This window comes from Antedon bifida, chromosome 7 (genome assembly GCF_963402885.1).
Source record: "Antedon bifida chromosome 7, ecAntBifi1.1, whole genome shotgun sequence".
Classification (NCBI taxonomy): domain Eukaryota; kingdom Metazoa; phylum Echinodermata; class Crinoidea; order Comatulida; family Antedonidae; genus Antedon; species Antedon bifida.
The window spans coordinates 23,479,558-23,492,655 of NC_136232.1; the positions used below are offsets into that span (position 1 = coordinate 23,479,558).

Consider the following 13,098-nt stretch of genomic DNA (forward strand, 5'->3'; position numbering starts at 1 on the left):
AGAGGTCCATGTTTATTGTATTTATTTATATATTAGCTTTATTTCGAAGTGGTTTTAAAAACATTACTGTGAAGAGATGAGAAAACTACACAGATTTTGACCGACCATTTTTCATATGTTAAAAGCTTATAAAATTTGTCTGAAAATGCTAAAAAAACTAAACCACCTGATTATAAATAATAATACAATTAGCTGGAAAATTGAGAGGCTCGTTTCGTTAAGAATATCGTGCATAGCCATAATACGTGATTTTGGCCCTTTATCGGCAGACCACTTTTCCAGGTCCCGAGGGTGGCCACTTACACTGTATTTTAAAAAACAATTATCCTTAGTTACGCATAGAAACAGGTTCTAAGATAACATAAATAATACATTTTGACATAATTTGACCCAACAAATGACCCTTTCACAAGATCAGACATTTTCTGGGATTCAGTAGATAGGTAAATTTGGAGAGAAAGTAGTAGCTATGTAATCAATTTTTTGTAGTCATGAAACCCCATATTAAAAATATTGTACTTAGTTACGTATAGAAACAGTTGCTACAATACACTGTAGGTAAAATGTTGATGTCATTTGACCTTAATATGTAAAATGTAAATTTAAAAAAACCCATATTTTAAAAATATTTTCGCATAGAAACAGTTACTATGGTAAAATGTTGACCTCATTTGACCTAAAAATGAATGAATTTACAAGGTCATGTTTGTCATCACTTTAAGATTATTAGAATGCAGTAGAAGTAAAATTGAGAAAAATTACAAATGCAATAAATTCTTTGTATTCATAAAAACGCCATTTTTTTCGATTTTTTTAAAAATTACTTTCCTTAGTTACACATAGATATGGTTGCTAAGGTAACAATAGAGGTAAAAAATGAAAATTGTTGAGAATTTTTTATGAACTATCTTGTAAATTTTGATCAAACATTAATAGTTGTAGTAAAGTAAGGACCTGTCCTGTTTTGCATTCTGACCCCTTTTGACCTCAAATGACCTTTGACCTTTACAAGGTCAGATTTTTTGCAAGGTCTTTCTGTATCTCTTTACACAAAATAGATGTAAAAATTTATAAAAACCATTGACGCAATTATTTCAAAGTTTAACGTTATTTTCCATCAACTAAATACAGTATTTCAATGCAAAATACTGTTTTTCTGGCAATTAATTGAAATAAACCTGGCAACACATTCTCCTATTTTATCTAAACTATTCGTATGACTCTAGTAGCATTATGACAAGCCACATATACATTTTATTATTGTATTAGCCATATTTAAATTGTGTTTCATGTGTTTTGTTTGTTGATATTTTGTTTGTATTTTTTTGTATTTTTCGTATTTTCCTGGCAACACAAAACCTATGTACGAAATTTACCCCAGTATTTTTTTCGTGATTATTGTTGACAAACCTATTGACTATCAAATTACAAAAGTTCATTGATATAAAAACACCACTTTGGAAGTTATAGGTACGTTTATGAGGTATACTTTTATAAAAAATTTTTTTTTTTAAAACACCCCTTTTTAAAATAATGGTATCAACCAAACTCCATTTTGTAAATTTTTTTTTTCTACATTAAATGAAACTCAATACATGTTGTTTACACTGCTATAAACAAAAACTGTATACTGTAAGTATTTTTGGTTAAAATGAGTATACAAGTTTGTACTTTTTTACTATAGAAAATCTGTGAAAAATGGCAAAAACATCAAAATTTGAATAATTGACCGTTGTCATGACAACGGAGGCTAAAAATTAAAATGAATGTTGTAGATATGCTTTTTATTGAAATGTCTATTCATGGTAAAAATTTGAGCGAAATCCATTTTTTTACATCTGCCACCAAATCTTTGATTTTTACAGACAATGGCTCTTAATTGTTTACATTAAATTAATTGTAACTCTATCCATATAAAATGATTTAATATAATTATGTTGTTTCAAGATATATTTCCTCTTCTGAAAATTTGTGAGGAAAACAATGATTTTGGGTGACAATTACAATGTTTATAATTCATTGGTAACAAATATTATTAACTAAAAACCATTTTGCTACATCCTGTAAATTATGATATTTCTGATATTTTTAATGTCGCTATGATTAAATATCTTTATATTTTCTTCTTTTTCAGATGAATATGTTTAGTTCTTAAAAGAGCTAACTTGTGTATATATATATATATATATATATATATCTTGATTTGTCAGTTAGCTTCACAGACTTCCCTGCAAATATAAAAAAAGTATATTAAAAAATAAATTTATTTCTCACTTTATCAAAATTGAATCAAACATTTATAAAAATAAAGGCATCTACAGCATATAATAATTGGTAAATAATTACTTTAAAAAAATAAAATTGTCAATTTTAATAAAAAAAACTTTGAATTTGTGGCACATACTGGACTGCGGCACTTACTGGACTGCGGCGCTTACTGGACTGTGGCGCTTACTGGACTGTGGCGCTTACTGGACTGTTGCGCTTATTGGACTGTTGCGATTACTGAACTGTGGCGCTTACTGGACTGCGGCGTTACTGAACTGAGGCGCTTACTGGACTGCGGCGCTTACTAGACTATGGCGCTTACTAGACTGCGGCGCTTACTGGCATGACTGCTTACTTGTGTGGTGCGTACTGGACTGTGGCGCTTACTAGACTGTGGAGCTTACTGGACTGTGGCGCTTACTGGACTGTCGCGCTTACTGGACTGCGGCGCTTACTGGACTGCGGCGCTTTCTGGACTGTGGCGCTTACTGTACTGTGGCGCTTACTGGACTGTGGCGCTTACTAGACTGTGGCGCTTATTTATGTGGCGCTTTGTGGATTGTGGATAGACTACTTACAAATGGATCTGTATTTTGCTGTGTTGGTGGTCTATGTATTTGCTGTGCTCCTGCTGCATTGTATGCCATACCTGTTCTCATTCCCTAAAATAAAGAAGTATTCAACACTTGTTATATATATATATTGATTAGTTATGTCCCGTTTACACTAACACACATTTTTGTCCGCACTGTTTCACATTCAATGTTGTGCCATAGTTTACGCACCATACCCTAGGTCACATGGTCTGCATGGGCAACCTATTACCTAAAAAACCAGCGTAAAGTATGCACAAATTATTATCACCTGTGTCATGAACTAGTCGTGAAATTTGTGTCATTTCCTACAATAACATGCACGGCTGCAGCCATGGTGCGCATCATTGCACAGTTCAGGAATATGCAGCCGCAAATTTTTGCATGCATTTCATGCAATGTCTCGCACCTTTCCGCAAAATGGCACGTACAGTACAATTCCCATGTCATTGTAATGCATTCAATGCGGCGCAGGACCAATATTTGTGTCAACATAGCTTTATACTTTATAAAATCATTCTTTGTATAAATTTATCTATTTTGTTATATTGAATTGATCCTTAACGACGAACGAAGGGAGGCTTTTAAATCATTTTAACTTTATTTTACAAATACATTTACATGACAAAAGGATCACAGGAAATAAGCTATATATTAATTATTATTATTTTGTTATATCTACAAAACTGTGAATTCAGAAATTATGCAGGAAATGAGACATACCATTTGTTGATTAGGTGCCACAAACTGTCCAGAAAAAGCTCCTGATCTCCAATCAGCTGGCTGACCTCCCTGCAACAACAATGGAACATACCAAATACTAGTAAACTCATTTTGATTAAAAAAACAAACTGAAAGTAATTGTAATAGAAGCACTAGTAGAATATAAAGTAGTTTTTGTGGTAGATGACTTCTCATTTTATTTTACATGATGTTAAATGGTTTAGTAAACATTAACATATTAATTTAAAAATAATTTTTAGTAATATTATCATTATATCATATTGCCTTATCTTATTCAGTACTGGATTTTCATCTACAAAATGTAAAAAACAAGTTATAGAATATGCTCAAATAAATATTAACATCAATTTATTTATATTCCATATTACAAGGAAAGATTAAAAGTACAGTAAAAAAAAGGATTATTTTCAAGGCTTAACAAATTATTATATCCGATATAAAATTAATATCACACACAATAACTGAAAAAATGATTAAAATAACTCTTTATACACAATATGTGCAGATACTGCTGAGGAATGAGAATAGGTCCATCCCTTCCATGCACTATATACAGGTAATAATTAAAGTAGTTTGCACAGCTGCAAAGAATCCATTTCTCAACAAGAGAGGCACACAAATAATACTATTTTAGAAGAATGTTTTCACCCACCCATCCCTGTCACATCAAAGAAATTTAAATATTTGACAACTAAAAACTTTATAAACATTTAAGACCATTAGAAAAGAAATTAAAGAAAAATAAATTATATAAAAAAAAAAATCATAATTATAGCACAAAAATAAACACACAATTTAATATATGTGCAGTTGATACAATATACCATACAATATACTAGAAGTTAAAAAACACAAGGAAAAAATAGAAATTGTTGCTAATACAAAAAGGTTTAAAAGTGACATGCTAACATCCTAAAATAAAACCCTTAATGCAAAATTGAACAATAATTTTGAATTATTATTAATATTAATATCATATTCTTGGTTCCTACTTGGATGCAACGCAAGGACGTGAGCACAACATATGTAATTTGACCAATCACGATGCGATGGATCGTCCAAACTGTCGCTTGTGATTGGTCAACTCACTCACATTCTTGCGTTACATCCTAGTGGGAACAGCTTTTAGGCCAAAACCTATACGTTATGATTATTATTTAGGCTTTTTTTACTCTATTATGTCATTACATTCCAAACTAACTACCAGATTTATGACACGTTATCATTTGTAATGAAACTTTCTAAAGTTGGTTTAATAATGTTTGGAAGATTTGATTCAACAAACACTTATGATATCTTTAAAAATATAGTCTGTTTTTTTTTAAAATATGGAATTGAATAACTTCATTAAAACTGTAAAATGGCCTATTAAAGTTTGATTTTATAAATCCTTATTTTTCATAATTTTCAGGGAAAACTCATCTTTAAATACAGTAAAGTTGTAGCTTAAATTGCAATTTACATTTTTCAAAAGTCAGTTGGTAAAAATAAGAATTTTAATAATATAAATATTGTTTAATTTAGTTTTGTTATTGGTACTGACAAACTTTTCTTAACATATCATAATTCATAATTATTATCCTAACAGTATCTTCATTGCAGTACTTTGATTAATATGAATTAACAAACACTTTCCTGGTAGCTGCATAAATTATTTATAGTTGCTTTTAGCGATATGATACACATCCGTTGCTGTGATAGCAATCAAGGCAAGCCACATCAAGATCTGAACTTTAAATTTCAAACAAAGTCTAGTAGTTTATTTGATCAAAATAAAACAACGTAAATTTAAAAATTAGATTCTCCAGACTGTAATTAAAGACACTAGCCCTATGTTTCTTTGACCTAATTTAAGGTTACACACACATATTATATGGACCTATTGCGATATTTCCTTGTCTTTAAACGGTTAAAAAAGTAAAAAATAAGTCGATTCTAATAATTTTAGCATCCCGTTATAAATCCCAATATATATCGCGCACAAATTGATATTTTCATATTGAGATGTAATGCACACACTTCGACCGATTGAATGAAAGGGTATGAAAATACCAGGTCTTCTCCAATTTATTTTAATAGATTCTGCCAAAAAAGGAAAGACAATTAATTTAGCAATGGGACGTCAGGCTAAGCCTATAGCTAGCGTACAATGTCCGCTCTTCACCACCTTGGCCTACAAAACTAAGCCTAACTAAGTTAGGCTTAGAAACATACAAGAGAACTTTCGACGTGACCTACTTAGGTAGTGCATTGTTTTTCACTTTATATAATACGTAATTTAAGACAAGAAATGACCTGGTTTCATGTTTGTAAAGTTATATAGTTGCATTATTTTTACAAAAAGTCAAAAATTGCAGGTCTAGTGTCTTTAATAGAAACATCAACAAAATACTGGAAATACAAAACTAGAACCACAAACAGTTGTATAGATATGGTATACAGATATATTGTTTTGATTTTTAACATTTTGTTTAAAACCAGTTTTTGTTTCTTCTTTATACTGTGTGACCTCTTCAATCAAGGACTAATCTCCCAGAGGGCCCAGTAGCCTACTCACAGTGGCTGAGTGTGAACTAGTACACCGGGGTAACCCCCTACTCGTCTTGAAAGATGTACTAAGTTCTTTAAAGTGCACACGAGCATTTTGTGTACATTGGACCTACGGTATAGTCCTTAACCGCACAAGACGACGGGAAGAAATATATAGTTAGTAAATGTAATGAAGGTTTAAAATATCTTCTGCTATCAATTTGATATGTAAGTCAATACAAAGCCTGCATTAAACTATAGAGAATAGAACACTATTCAGTAATAGAGGGTTTTTTTGGGTGGGGGCAGAGGTCATAGGACACCATGACATCATCTCTGAATGAAGGGGTCACATACATATATAAAATATACTAAATGTCTTTGTTGATTTAGTAGCACTGATCTCAATGGAAGCATATTACAAATGAAACATATTAAAATAATTATAGGCTAAAATATTATGTATTTTGTATAAATGATATTAGAAAATATTATAAGACTAAAACTAATGTTATCAATATATTTTTTGTAATTTCATAATCAACACCATTATGAAACATGTTAATGTTATTAATAATAATTGATCAAACTGTTATAAAGTATATTAAATGTTCATACAGTACAACCTGTATTAATATGACAACTCCAGGACCAAAAGTTTACCCTTAATACGGCCGTTATGATAGCACACATATCGCTCCTAGTTCATTTTAATGGGAAATTATCCCCTAAATAGGGGGTGTTACAAAGATTATTTTAAGCCGTTAATGTTACCCTTTATGAGATAGGAGTTCAGTATGTTACCCTTTATGAGATAGGAGTTCAGTATGTTACCCTTTATGAGATAGGAGTTCAGTATGTTACCCTTTATGAGATAGGAGTTCAGTATGTTACCCTTTATGAGATAGGAGTTCAGTATGTTACCCTTTATGAGATAAGAGTTCAGTATGTTACCCTTTATGAGATAGGAGTTCAGTATGTTACCCTTTATGAGATAGGAGTTCAGTATGTTACCCTTTATGAGATAGGAGTTCAGTATGTTACCCTTTATGAGATAGGAGTTCAGTATGTTACCCTTTATGAGATAGGAGTTCAGTATGTCACCCTTTATGAGATAGGAGTTCAGTATGTTACCCTTTATGAGATAGGAGTTCAGTATGTTACCCTTTATGAGATAGGAGTTCAGTATGTTACCCTTTATGAGATAGGAGTTCAGTATGTTACCCTTTATGAGATAGGAGTTCAGTATGTTACCCTTTATGAGATAGGAGTTCAGTATGTTACCCTTTATGAGATAGGAGTTCAGTATGTTACCCTTTATGAGATAGGAGTTCAGTATGTTACCCTTTATGAGATAGGAGTTCAGTATGTCACCATTTATGAGATAGGAGTTCAGTATGTTATACTTTATGGGATAGAGTGCTATACCAAAGCCAGTATAGTGAATTAATTATAAACCAACTACAATACCCAACCAGTTGTCATGATTAAACTACAGTAAATACATTGATGATGATGTGATAGTTTCTATTCTATCTGATTCCATTAATATGAATTCTTCACCGTGACGTTATCAAAACTAATAAATCTCGTACATCATGCATGCCGAAAAACACTATAATTTTTCAAAACCCGAAGATGAGTAAGAGGTCCGTATGAAGAGTGGGCATATGTGTGTCTACTTACCGGCTTGGGTGGCTGAGACTGGATTCCCTCCTTTAAGAATGTCAAAGGTAAATAAAACAGGTTTACATGTAAGTGGAACTCATGCAGAATTTTACAAAAAATAACTAACATATGTTTATACGTAGTGATAACAGATGTAAGGTATACTAAATTACAACATAAAGAAAAATAATAATATTGAAACATGCAGTTGTATAGAGTTTATAGTACTGTACATAGAAAATATAATTTGTTAGTGCTAAGTTTAATGTCATGGTTTATTTTATATTTCTATTTATGTGCCTGTGAGAATTTGAATTAAAATTAAAATAAATAAATAAAACTAAATGGTGCGAGTTTCTAGTATGTTGCTACAAATTAAGAAATAATATAATTATTTTTTTGTTTAGCAATCATGTATTTGAATACTGTATAGTTGCATCCAATAATGTTTTCAGCTTTCTGTGGTGGGGCCTTGTGGGATATACTAATAGCCAAATATGGAAATAAGTTTATCCAAATGGTATAGTGTGTTTATAGACAATTACAGTGATGATTATCCAAAAATGATAATATTATTATTTGTAAATAGCCAAATATGGTAATAATGTTGATAATTAAATCCTACTCAGAATTTCACTGAACAAAATACTTTTACAATATTTCAGATTTTTTGTAATGTAAAAATTATAATATTAACACATTGATTTTAAAACCATCAAATTTAACATGCTTATTGACACAAAATGGTACAAAGTACATTGGCTATGAACCATGCTGTTTACTACTGACAATATTGATAATGATTTTAAATGATTATGATGTCATAAATAATAGGAAGGATGATGACAATATAATGATAATATTAATAAGATGATGGAAATATATTGCAAGAATAATGACAATATTGGTGATAATATTAGATGATGATGATGTTATAATGAAATCATGACATTTTAGCTGTAAGGATGAAATTAATGGCAAAACAATGTCAATGATGATGATATTTGATGATGATGATGATAAAGATGAAGAGAATGAAAATGGTGATGATGATGGTGACAATGATGACAATACTGATGACACTGTCATTATATTAATGAAAATGACATTTACGATATGATTACAATAATGCTAAGGATGTTGATGATGGGCCTACTGATGATGCGGTTATATAATAAAAGGACTCCCCTATCTTTATATTTTTCTAAATTATCTACAAACATTGTCACACACTAGATTAAAGAGTAAATTAGTTTTCAAACCATAATATTACTGTACCTCCTATGTTAAGCATTGAAAATAGGAAGAAAACAACATTTTGAAAAAACATATTAACAATTCAATAGTAAATGATGTATTGTCGACTGCGTATAATTTCAGCCAATCACCTTTCTTTGACTTGTTTCAATCAAATTTCTTACATTTGTTTCAAAATTAACTGCCTTGTATATTTAGCCAATCAACCGTCTACAATGTTATCAACCAATCAACAGTCTATGTATGATTTTGTGTTTCAACCGGTTAATCAACTGTCTTAATAACTTTGTTACACAATTCGCTCTTCATACTTTTGTCAACCAATCAGCAGTCTATAAACTGTGACTATCAAACTATAACTTCATTCAATCAAATCAGCCAATCACTTGTCTGTAATTTTGTCAACCAATGAACTGTTTAGGATTTTGTCGGACAACCAACCAACCAATAACAATTCAATACAGTAGGTACAGATACAAAACATAAATCGTCAATCTTAGAACATTGACTTTCATAAATGCTGTAAAACGCTTAACAGTAGTACTAAAATATTCATTGTTGCTAGTTGTACGTTCTCTATCAAGTACTGAATCTGGCGTGCTAGATAATCGAACATGTTAATAATTAAAATCTATCTGTATAACCGAATATATGATTCTACAGTAGAATTCAATTACCTTTGAAAACAATCATAGTTGATAGATTTGTAAAACTGAGGTTCAATTCTAATATTTTAGTATATTATTATTTCTTTTATTAAATCTAACTCTTGCATAGATAAAGAAGACCAGAAAATTCTGACTTATGAGTGAAAATAGCCAGATACATTTGTATACATTTAAAATAAAACTAATTTAAAACCAAATCATTATTTTTCAATAATTTTAAAAGATTATTGGTGTAATTTTATTTTGTACTCCTAGCATAAATGTAATTAAGGTTTTCTGTTTATTTTATTCTCTCTTAAGTTATTTTAAAATTAGTAATGTATTAAGTTTAACAGGGCCTTGTACAAGAAAAACTTGTGGTGATACAAGCATTTCCCTGTTAAAATAAAGTATTTATTATCGTTATGAAAACTACTGATTTAACACACCTCTCCTGTATCTGACTAAGTTTGGCCTGATATTAAGTTTAGTTTATTCAATTACTTAATTTCTGATTACTTTTTGTTAGATAAATATTTATACAAGTTTAAAAAGTTACAAATTTATACCATAAAATTACATAAAAATATATAAATTGGAGTTTACATTGAGGGTTCTGTTTCTTGACTCAGAACTTAAGTCCTGTCCACACTATCAAAATTGATGTGACAAAAAAATATATATATATGGACACGATGATGTCATATCACTACCATATTTGAGCACACTTTTTTTGTCAAAGTAGTTTTATAGTGTAGACAGAGTTGACATTTTACTAGATTCTTAAAGTGAATCGGGTATTGAAATATGAAATGATCTTATATTTATATCTTACCATATATTGTTGTCCTTGTGGCCATGTCGTTGTTGACGTCGTCTGTTGTGGGGCCCAATTAGCGCCACCTGTCTTCATATTCTTGGAAGGGTTTTTGGTCCATTGGTGATCGGCTCTGAAAATTATCAGTAAACATTTATTGTCCCCCAAAAACATGAAAAATGAAGAATAAACTCAGACTTTGAATAGGTTATTTTGTAGTTTTAATAAGGTTAATCACTTCCATTGGGAAAAAGAACTGAAAAAATGTTTTCACTTGTAAAATAACAAAATAAATAGTTAAATTCAACCAAAAAATTCAGACAATTTGACTATTTTTTGCATTAAATTACATTTTTTTTCTGGTAAATAAATGTTGTTTCGATCCGACTATTATGTGACATTGAAATGGCATATTCTACATATTCTATTCTATACAAAAATGTTAAAAAATTATTTTTTTATGGGGGACAATATATCTCATGATATATATCAATAAATTAGAACATGATGTTTTATTGTTTTATATATTTATTTTTCTAAAATTTATTTTCCAAATATTTTTTCTTATAGTTATACTAGATGTTTCATGAACAAAGATAGAAACGATCACAATGAACCATTAATGAATCATTAATTTTGTCAACCATGAGTCTATCTTTCAATGAAGTATAACTTTTTTGATCAACTAGCCAATAAACTCTCTTTTAAGTTTTGTCCTCTATTTGGCTCTTTACACCTTAGTCAACCAATCAATTGTCTATTTAAATTTTGTCAATCTTTCAATCAACTATCTTTTACTTGTTTCAATCTACCAGCGAATCAACTGTCTATTATTAAGCCAACCAATCAACTGTCTACAATTTTGTCCAACAACCAAATAACCAATCAGATTTAAATCCGTATGTACAAACTTTAATTGTCAATCTCAGTTCTCAATTTCTTATCAATGTTGAGAAACAATTACCACTAAAATATTCATTATTAGTAATTGTTTATGTTTTCCGTGAAATAAGTCGTGCGTCATAATGAAACTAACATTAGATTGATAGAAAGAAATATAGCATAAGTCCTTGTAGACACATTACTTGGATAGGATGAGGAGGTGGTGTGGGAGAGGATGGGGAATACATACATACATACAATACATGTTTATTTTATTTTATTTAATTACTAATTTTACATTTTTTTAAATTCTAATTTTTTGTGCATTATTTGATTTTGTTTATCTTTATAAATTCTATTTATTTTAATTTAATTGTTTACAATCAGTGAGAATTGTTATATGTTTATGTCTTATCATATTGCATTTTTGTGAGGGTCCCTAATGATCAGCTTCGGCTGGATGGACCATCCTCGTAAAATATTGTTGAAATAAAACAAAAATAAGTGTAGAGTATACACATTTCTAAGAGGTGTAAATATCTGAATATCTCAATTGAAATGTGTATTGGATTCAATGTAAGAAACGATATAATTGCGTAAATACTTTATTTGTCACTCTCATAAAATAACATAAACAATAAAATGTGACAAAAAGACCAAAATAAGTAAGCTTTCGCTACTCGAGTTTTGGCCTTTAAAGTAAAATGCATTTATTTGGCAATACAGTAACATCATTAGTTAAAGTTTTAATTTTTTGTTTAGAATGACCCGTTCTTTGAATTGCTTAAAAACAAAAATCTCATTTTAAAGTTGAACTTGAATTAAAAAAAGTAAAATGTTAGTGAATGAAAATTGTCAATTTGTATTAATATTATGAACTCTTCTCTCAAACAAAAAGGGCAGTGCTTTCGATCTGTTTCTAGAATTTCTGAATGACCTTTTCCTATATCCGCTCTTCAAGTTAGTATCCTAATTCTAGACTGTACCACTACTTCTAGATTGCACCCTTTCTTTGGGTATTAATACCCATTGCATGAACCTACCTGACGTTTTGGTAGATGCCGTACCAAAGGCTTGATCAAAGTTAGCCCCTACTTGAGTTTGCATGACCCCTAACAATGAATGGCAAAATGAAGGAAAAAATGCACAGTGATACAAAACAATAACAAGCATACGGCACTTACTTGGGGTCAAAGGTCATCTGAAAAATGTTGGACAATCATGCTGGTTTGTGGGTTAATTTCTTATCAATTATAATGAAATGATTACTGCAGTAATTTTGTGCGTTTACTTCAGTAATTATTTCATTACAACTAATTGTAAGTTGACGTTTAGAAATGTTTTCTCTTGGAATTATTATGTACATAAAAATATTATGTTAATATATACAGGTTATTGACAAGAGGGTTTGGTTCTACAGGTTCCTAAGCATTCTATATTATAACAAAAATAGTAGAAACACAAGATGCCAGGGGTGATTCCAGGGGGATACCAGGGTGCCGTGCACACTGTTGTCATCCCAGGGGAAATTCCAAGGTACCAGGGGGGGGGGGGCATGCACACTGTCATCCCAGGGGAAATTCCAAGGTACCAAGGTGTCACGCACACGGTCATCCCAAGGGAAATTCCAAGGTTACACGCACACTGTCATCCCAGGGAAAATTCCAAGGTACTAGGGTGTCACGCATGCTGT

The 13,098-nt window shown here is 30.6% G+C and overlaps 2 long non-coding RNA genes across 3 annotated transcripts in view; one reads left to right on the top strand and one right to left on the bottom strand.

The window, feature by feature from the left end:
- Positions 1 to 13,098, top strand: part of LOC144848831 (uncharacterized) — a 183,539-nt gene that overhangs the window by 102,027 nt on the left and 68,414 nt on the right. The window lies entirely within an intron of this gene.
- LOC144848821 (uncharacterized) lies at positions 1,943 to 10,658 on the bottom strand. 2 transcript variants are annotated; one of them, XR_013613930.1, is made up of 5 exons: positions 10,542 to 10,658; positions 7,821 to 7,850; positions 3,585 to 3,653; positions 2,847 to 2,930; positions 1,943 to 2,228 (listed from the first exon to the last, which is right to left on the bottom strand). It is a non-coding gene; the product is annotated as an uncharacterized LOC144848821 (long non-coding RNA). The 2 variants fall into 2 exon arrangements; XR_013613931.1 differs by lacking the exon at positions 7,821 to 7,850.